Here is an 8,377-nt window from a genome sequence, read left to right as displayed (position 1 = left end):
GTGGCTGAGCGTGCGAGTGAGGGAAGTCAGGCGCACACTCACCCACATGCTAGGCCAGCAGTTCCTCTGAATTACCTGTGCCATTGTTGTGCACTTGAATTACATAAAAATTGGCCAAAGCCAAACAATGCCGAAGAAATGACCAAATGGCCGGGCCGAACAAAGGAACTTGACCAAATATGCAAAAGTGTAGCCAAACAAACAACAGAAGAGAAGAAGAAGAAGAAGGCGAAGAAAAAAACAACAGCAAGTACAATGGAGAGAATCGCACTCTTTCCCTCCTGAGCGGCTTCTGTGCATATGAGTGGGCGTGGCACCACAACAACAATTGTAATCACACACCTTTTGTGCGTGTGTGAAGCGTGCTGAAAAGAAAATGCCCAAAAGAAAATGCTGACAAAGCAAAAATTTCGGTGAAAATTATATAGTTGAGACTCGAAAGATCCACAGAGAGAGAGCAGGAGAGAGAGGGAGAGGGAGAGAGATATCTTCACCGCTTCACATGTGTGTGTTTGGGTCCGAGGCCGTAAACAATTGAGAAATCAATTCGCATGCAAATGATGAGAGATGCTGTTGAGTGGCCATCCAGTGCCAGAAGCGCTGCTTATTGCACCCACATTTTCACTAGGCCCCCCCCCTTCTCGAGCGGCCCGCCCCCCAGCCTACGCCCCTGCCATGCAACTTGTTCAAAAATTTCATTAAAAACGGTTTTCATTGTTATTGTTGCTGTGTGCATCATAATGTGCGCGTAATAAAATAAAAAGTGCAACACGCAGACACCCCACACGCCCTACACACCCTACTCGGCACCCTACACCCCATGCCCCACTCTCGCTCCCCTGGGGCTCCTCTTGGCAAGCGGAAATGTAACACACAATTGGCACCCAAAAAGAAATGAACCAAAAAGAAACAGTTGCATAAAAGAGGGGGTTCGACAGGGCATGCACGACTAGCAGATACCCTGTATGTTATATTGAGCTGGATGATTAAACATGGAAATGCCAGGGAAACTAATTTCTCCAGAAACGTAGCCCTGGATGGCATAAATACCCTGTGCGAAGTTTTCTTGAGATGCGCGAGTTCTTAAATCAGTTTATGTATAAGAAAAAAGAAAATCGAATCCTTATAGTTTTTCTATAGAGCTTAGACAGCTCTCGTATATCTCCCTCTATTCTTTAGTAGCTTAGCCTAGAAATTACTGCACACTTCAATATATGATCTTACATAGAAACACACTATTTCATATACCCTCAACTTGTATGCATTTAGAGTACTTTCTCATACTCTATCTCTCCTACTCTATTATACCCCATACATATTCCGCTTTTACAGGTCATAATAAGAACTGGGCAAAAAATTTTTAATATACCATGCAAAATTGCATTCAATTGCGTCTGCCAGCGAATGTGTGTGTGTTGTGAGATACTCTATGTGTGTGTGTGTGTGTGTGTGTGTGTGTGAGTTTGCACAAGTGCTGTAAATTTCCTTATTTGCCCTGCCGAAAAGCCGCGCCCCAGCCCCGCCTCGCACTCGGAAAAACTTGCCCACAATTTAACTCAAACAAAAACGTTGCAGAAATGAAATTTGTTACATTTTTGTTGTTGTTTTTTGTTGTGTTTATTTATAAAAATTTTAAAAAATTTCTCAGCATGTGCAAATAAGTTGGCATTTTTATTCATTTATGCAGCCACACTCACACACACTCACACACACTCACACGCCGAGTGCGAGTGCAATTTCTCGTTAAATGTTCTTTATCTCTCTATCCTTTTTTTTTTTTTGGTTTTGTGTTTTTTGTTTGAGTTTTTGCGGCACGAACCACGAAAATGAAAACTAAATGCAATAAACGTTTGCGCCTAAAAGATGCAACAAAAAGTCAACGCTCAGCGATTAGCACATATGCCCGCTGCTCGCCGGGAGAGGGAGCGAGACGACGAGAGTGTGCGTGTGTGTGGTCGCCATTTTTTTGTTTCGGCGAGTTTAGCGTTCATTTAATCTTTGTCTGCTGCAGCTGCAGTTGCGGCTGTTGTTTTTGCTTTCGTTGTGTTGTCTGCTCGGCTCTGCTTCTTTTTCTCTTCTTTTTGGGGATTTTTTGCTTCGCTTTGTTCTGCATTTTGCAATTTTGCGTTGCCTACTTTTGTGCGTCGATTTTTGTTTTTTTTTTTTTGGGCCTGTGAATCGTAATGAAATTTTTTCGGGTTTTGGGCCCAAAAAAAATCAACAAAATAGGTAAAAGGAAAAAACAGTAGAATATAGAGTGGGAAATATAGTCGTGAAAATTGCCAGTGAATTGCAGAAAAAAAAAAAAAATCGAACAGTGAAAAACGCTGCGAAATTTCATTTCAATGCAATTTGGCTGTAATTGTTTGGAAAACGACGCTAGGTTTTTGATTAACAGAGGGAGCGCGAAAGAGGCGAGCTAGAGAGAGAGAGAGAGAGAGAGAGAAAGAGAGAGAGAGGTGACGACATGAGCTTAAACACACACAGAGACAACAGCTTCAGTATATATACATATATATGTATATGTAATGCATTGTAAATGGGCATCTAACTAAGAGAACAGCATTTGATATAGAAATTACTTAATTAGAAATGGAATAAAGTTGAGTAGGAAAAAAAATAGTTGAAGTAGACAACAAATAAGTCAGTATAAGGTAAATAAGACAACTAATATTATCATTATTATTGCACTAATTACATGTCTCCCAACTGTAATGGGATAAGCTCGAAAACTTGAATATACGAGTGGATAAAGTAATTCAGGCTAAGCCAGTCTAGCTGGAAAATGTTTCCCTAAACTTCTTTGTTTGTAGAGTTGACATCCATTTTCAGACATATCCAAGCTATTGGTAAAGCATTCATTACGTCTTAAAGTTAACAACTATAGAGAGTAGATATTAATATAACTTTTCTCATTCTACTCATTTGGCATGAGATGAAAGAGTGTTTTCCCCATAACTACATCTAAAACGCAACCAAAACCGAATTACCCTTATTCAAGCTATTCGACACTCCAAACCTATCCACAAATACCTCTTTCCCTCTCTCTCTCTCTATATATATATATAAATCTATATTCAGTCGAAAAGAATTGCAAAAAATAACATGACCGCAGGCAACACGTTAAGGGATGAGGCCAACGCCAAAGCCAATAGCTTTCATTTTTTAGCTAAGCCAAGCCGCCCCCGTAATCTGTCGTCTATATTGACACAACATGCCAATTTAGCTTGGCAGGTGGCGACCTTGTGGCTGCGGCTTTTGCGGGTGTCGCACAACTCAACCTCAGCAGGAGCAGGAGCACTGTCCGGAGGCGGGGGCGGCGCTGGGGTATATATTTAGCTGGGCACGCTGCCATATCAACTGACAAAATAATTAATTTTATTCCAGTTTTATTTTCTCCCAAGAGGAAGTTGACGACGGGCGTATACGACTGCGTAATACCTATTTGAGAAGGCCCATTAGGAGCCCTGAGGAAACTGAGATATATATGGAAAGCTTTCGTTATTAAATCAGATTCAGCTATAAGCGAATATAGACTCCAAATTCCAAGCCAATACACTCACTTTGCAGTATTTCAGTGCGCATTGAAAGAGAGCAAGAGAGAGAGACAGAGAGAGAGTCTGGGTAATTCATAGAACGTGTGGAAGTTTTTGGCATTTGCTTTGATAGGGACGCGCCACGCATACACAATTAAATGCGCCTTACGCAGTGTGCGAAAAAAAATAGCTAAAGAGGCAGCAGCAGCAGCAGCATAAAGAAAGCGCAAAGAGAGAAAGACAGAGAGAGTGGGAGAGAGAGAGAGAAAGTGTGTGTGTCTCGACACTTGGCTTAAGCGGGGCGTGTACGCAACACACGCCCACTTGGAAGTCGCAATTTCAGCTTAGTTGTAATTAGTTTTCGCCACAAGTTTTTTTCACTCCCCACTCCCCATCACCAACCCCTCTCTGCACCCTCGCCTGGCTAAAGTTTGCGCTCTTTTCTTTGCTCTTGAGTTTCTTTTGCCTTTTTTTTTTGCCTTTAGGTATTTTATTGAATTTTCTTTTCATTTGTTTGTTGATTTTTGGGATTTGCCGCATTTCGTATGCGCAGCGGATCAGGCGGGCAGCGGGCGGAAGCGAGACGGCAATAGAGACGGACAAACGTAACGAACGCAACTGAAGCAGCAGACAAATCCCTGCCTAAGTTGTTGTTGCTGTCGATGCTCTGCTTGGTCGCCTGTTTTTCCAATAAATTACTTTGTAATCAAGTGAATTCGAGTGCAAAAATAGGTGAAGAGCGCGCCCAGGGGGCGAGGCAGGTCGGAAATGTAGCAAGGACTCGATAAATGATGACTATAATTTGCAGCCAATATGCGTGCCATTAGAGCCTGCTTATTTGCCGAGTGGAAAGAAACCGCAGACGAGACACAAATGACGAAAATCACAATGCGAGTGATGGAAGATCGAAGTCGACTCAAGGAAATGAGGATATTAAATAATTTCCTTGATTTCGAGATGAGTTGACGGAGCTACAAATGAACTATAACTACAAACAAGTTAAGAGTAAATGAAGTGTCTCTGCATACCCTACATACTCGACAAACTGGCAATACTCTACATACTCTCCACATTCTACGTAGTCTTTATACTATTTAGATATATTTATACAAATCTACATACTCTACATACTCTACATAGTCTACATAGTCTACATAGTCTACATAGTCTACATAGTCTACATAGTCTACATACTCTACATACTCTACATAGTCTACATAGTCTACATAGTCTGCATAGTCTACATAGTCTACATACTCTACATACTCTACATACTCTACATACTCTACAACTCTACATACTCTACATAACAACTGTACCAAGGCAATGTCCTTTTATCTTTCACGTTCTTCCTTTACCTCTCCATCTCTCGTTGTTCCTGCTCCTTCTCTTGCTTGCTTTAAGCCTTTTAACTTAGCCAAGTCTTATGGCCAATATTTTATATCGCATGCATATGGCTAATACGCTTAACATAGCCAAGAAATCAACAATAAAAACATGTGCAAAATTTAGCAAACGGCTGTTACTGACTAAGCAATACCCTAGGGGTACCCCAAAACTTATTCTTAATAACTGTCAAACTGCGTATGAACTGCCTTGAATATATAGAGATGTTGGGCTGTTTAGTGTGGAAGAATGTGAGTGCTGTATATGCAGCTAATCTACCCCTTTCTCATATGACAAACAGGGCAGAAGAAGAGACTTTGCTTGGCTGCCAAGGCGACTCGCCGTAGAAGCAACAAAAAGGCAAACACGATGAACTTATTGAATGAAGAACTATATATATACATGTTATATCTCTATACCAGTATATATGTATATGACATCTATATGTATATGTGAGATATAATTGCTTGAATAAAAATTTCAATGGAAGACTGAAAGAGCTAAATGTCTGTCAGTGGCAGATGCGGGCGCAATGATAGAATTAAAATTGGACTGCAAGGATTGTAATTACGCTCGAATAATATAAAAAACAAGCACAAGGATATGCAGCATGCTGAGCCAGAAAGAGACAGAGACAGCGAGGGAGAGAGAGAGAGGGAGAGAGAGCAAAGTTTTGCCTCGTTTTTAATGAAATAAAATAAATGCAGCGCACAGAGTAGCTCAAGGAGCCAAAGCAGCGGGCGGCAGCAGAGGCAAGAGAAGAGCGGACAAGGGAAAGAGAAAGAGGAGGAGGAGTGGAAGGTGGGGGCAGCAGCAGCAGGTCGCCGGCTTCAGCCACAAGGACAAAAGGCAAAAGTTGACATTACGATTGTGTTTATGGCATTGTTTGTGAAACTGTGTGTGTGTGTGTGCTGTTGATATTATATTACATTTTATAAATTACATTTTGTGCACAGGCTAATGCACAACATAAAAAGCCAAACGCTTGATTTTTTTATTCCTTGCCTTCAGTTGCATGCAGCAAATACTTATGCGCTGTAAAACAAGCTGCAGATTGGATATATTAGTTGCGCGTTTGGATGGAGATAGGAAAATATATAATATATATATATAGTTAAGAACGGGCACAACAGAGATAGGGCACATATTGTATAGGATTTCGCTTATCTCTTGGTTTTATATTATCTCTTGGGGCAAGCAAAAAATTGGAGGACCATCAATAAATAGAGAAGAGTCAGATATTGCCGTGCCCTAATATGCCATATATCAAAGAAAATCCTTCTATCAACCTTAGCTTTCACATGCTCAATATCCTTCAGCACTCTCCGCGCCTCAAGTAGAGCATCGCTTAGTCGGCTACAGCCGCTGCGCACTCATTATTTTAGCTGCTGCTGTACATTAGCAAGTCCTTCGTCCTTCGCTCGAGTTTGACTTCAATTGCAGCAACGGAAATGCATTAAGAAATTCAACTTTGGCCCATGCAACAGTTGCACCAATCAAGCCACGCCCTCTCCCTCGCCCCCCGTCTTCTTTATGCCAAATGCTTTTAATAGGCACTTGCATAATACAAATACATATTTCCACATCTCCATAAGCCCCACCATCTACCTCCCGCCACCCGCCCCCTTCCTCTTAGCTAATGCGATGTCTAGCCAATATATCGATTCATATGTGACTTATTTATTTATATATATATATATGGATAAATAAATATTGTGGTACAGTGAACACTCACTGAAGTAAACGAATATTAAAAGAGAAATAAATATACTTTAAATGAGTGGTACAGTGGCGGCTCACTAGAGGGGAAACATTTGCGTATATCAAAGAGAAAAAATTGTTGATAAAATAAAAAAAATAGCAGAGTAGTAAAAAAATGTATTTATATGCTCTAACAGGATATTTTGTGCAAATCAAAAATTGCAAAAATATATAGGGAAATAGAGCAATGGATTAAATAATATGAAGACAATTTGCGAATAGATCAAAATAGTTGAGCATGTATGGACTTCACTGTATCCAGAGAGAATAAAATATAAATGTGGAAAGTGAATAGATCTTCTCATTACTAAAGTGTCCACTATATTTCTTATAGAAAGGAAAAAATGTTTACTAAGGGTAGTATTAATCCGCAGAACAGCATATAGGGGAAAGGATGGCATAGGAAGCCTCAGGCTTGTGTTTACTGTAACAGTGACAGAGAGAGAGAGAGAGAGAGAGAGAGAGAGAGAGAGAGAGAGAGGGGGGGGGGGGGGGGGGGGGGGGATATAGAGAGATGCAGAGTAACATCGTCGACGCCTAAAAGCGCGTCACATTCATACCAAATAGATTTTCACTCAAATTTTTCATGTTTTCCCTTCTTTTCTCTTTTGTTGTTGCTGTTGTTGTTGCAATTTTGTTATTGATATTTTTATGACAAATAATCCGCTTTCACAGCAATTGATGTCAGGTGAAATGAAAGTTAATACCCAACAACGCGTCCAATTTGATTGTGGCGCAGCTGATAAAAAGCGAACGCCCGAAACTTTTATGATTAAATATATGCATACAATATATATATGCATATATATATATGTATATACATATATGTATTTGATGTCGCTGTCATCGATGATAAGGCTAATGATCCCTTTGCCAATCATTATGATTGTATTACACATATTTGGCTTTAATAATAATATAAAAAGCAGCACTGCCGCCCCCCCACCAGCCTCTCCTGCCCTCCGCCCACGGGCATTTGGCCTTATCGCTCGACCTGTTTGATTTTGTATTAAATTAGTGTCGTATAAATGTTTTGTTGCTGTTGTTGCTGTTGTTGTTGTTGCTGTTGAGGCAACTGGCAGCAGTTCCCACGACTTATCACAACAACAGCAACAACAGCAACAACTACAGTTATTTACAACAATTTATTAAACAATTTTATGGTGTTATCGTTGCATTACGCATACGCCGCATGAGCCCAAGCATTGCCTCGCCCTCGACTCACTTGTAATGTAATTTCCGTTATGCATTTCCGTCCCCTCCTACCTCCCCCTGTAAATCTCTGTGAATTGTGCGTACATTTATTTATCGGCTGCAGTTTGGCAGCATGCGCGGCACTTCATTTCCGTTGCCGCAGCTCATTGCTGACATCATTGCTGCGGCTTAATGTGCAACGCGCATTGGCCGTGTTCCAGCTTGCGATTTCAATGGAGAAAAACAATTCTGCACGAATTGCGACAGAAATATCTGCAGGAGCAGAGGCTGAGCAGGTCAGGCAGGAGCAGAGATCTTCCTGCTTATAAAAGCAGCTCGAATGATAGCAATGAAGACAATAATGATGCCAATGATATAGGAGCTCAAGTCAGCAGAGGACACTAATGCAACTGATACTAGCTCTAATGCTGAACTAGAAGCAATGACAGTTCTGATCGATGCTAATCAATGCTAATCAATGCTAATAATGAATACTGATA

This window comes from Drosophila navojoa, chromosome 5 (genome assembly GCF_054131105.1).
Source record: "Drosophila navojoa isolate 15081-1374.11 chromosome 5, UAZ_NAV_1.0, whole genome shotgun sequence".
Classification (NCBI taxonomy): domain Eukaryota; kingdom Metazoa; phylum Arthropoda; class Insecta; order Diptera; family Drosophilidae; genus Drosophila; species Drosophila navojoa.
Note: the sequence above shows the minus strand (reverse complement) of the source record.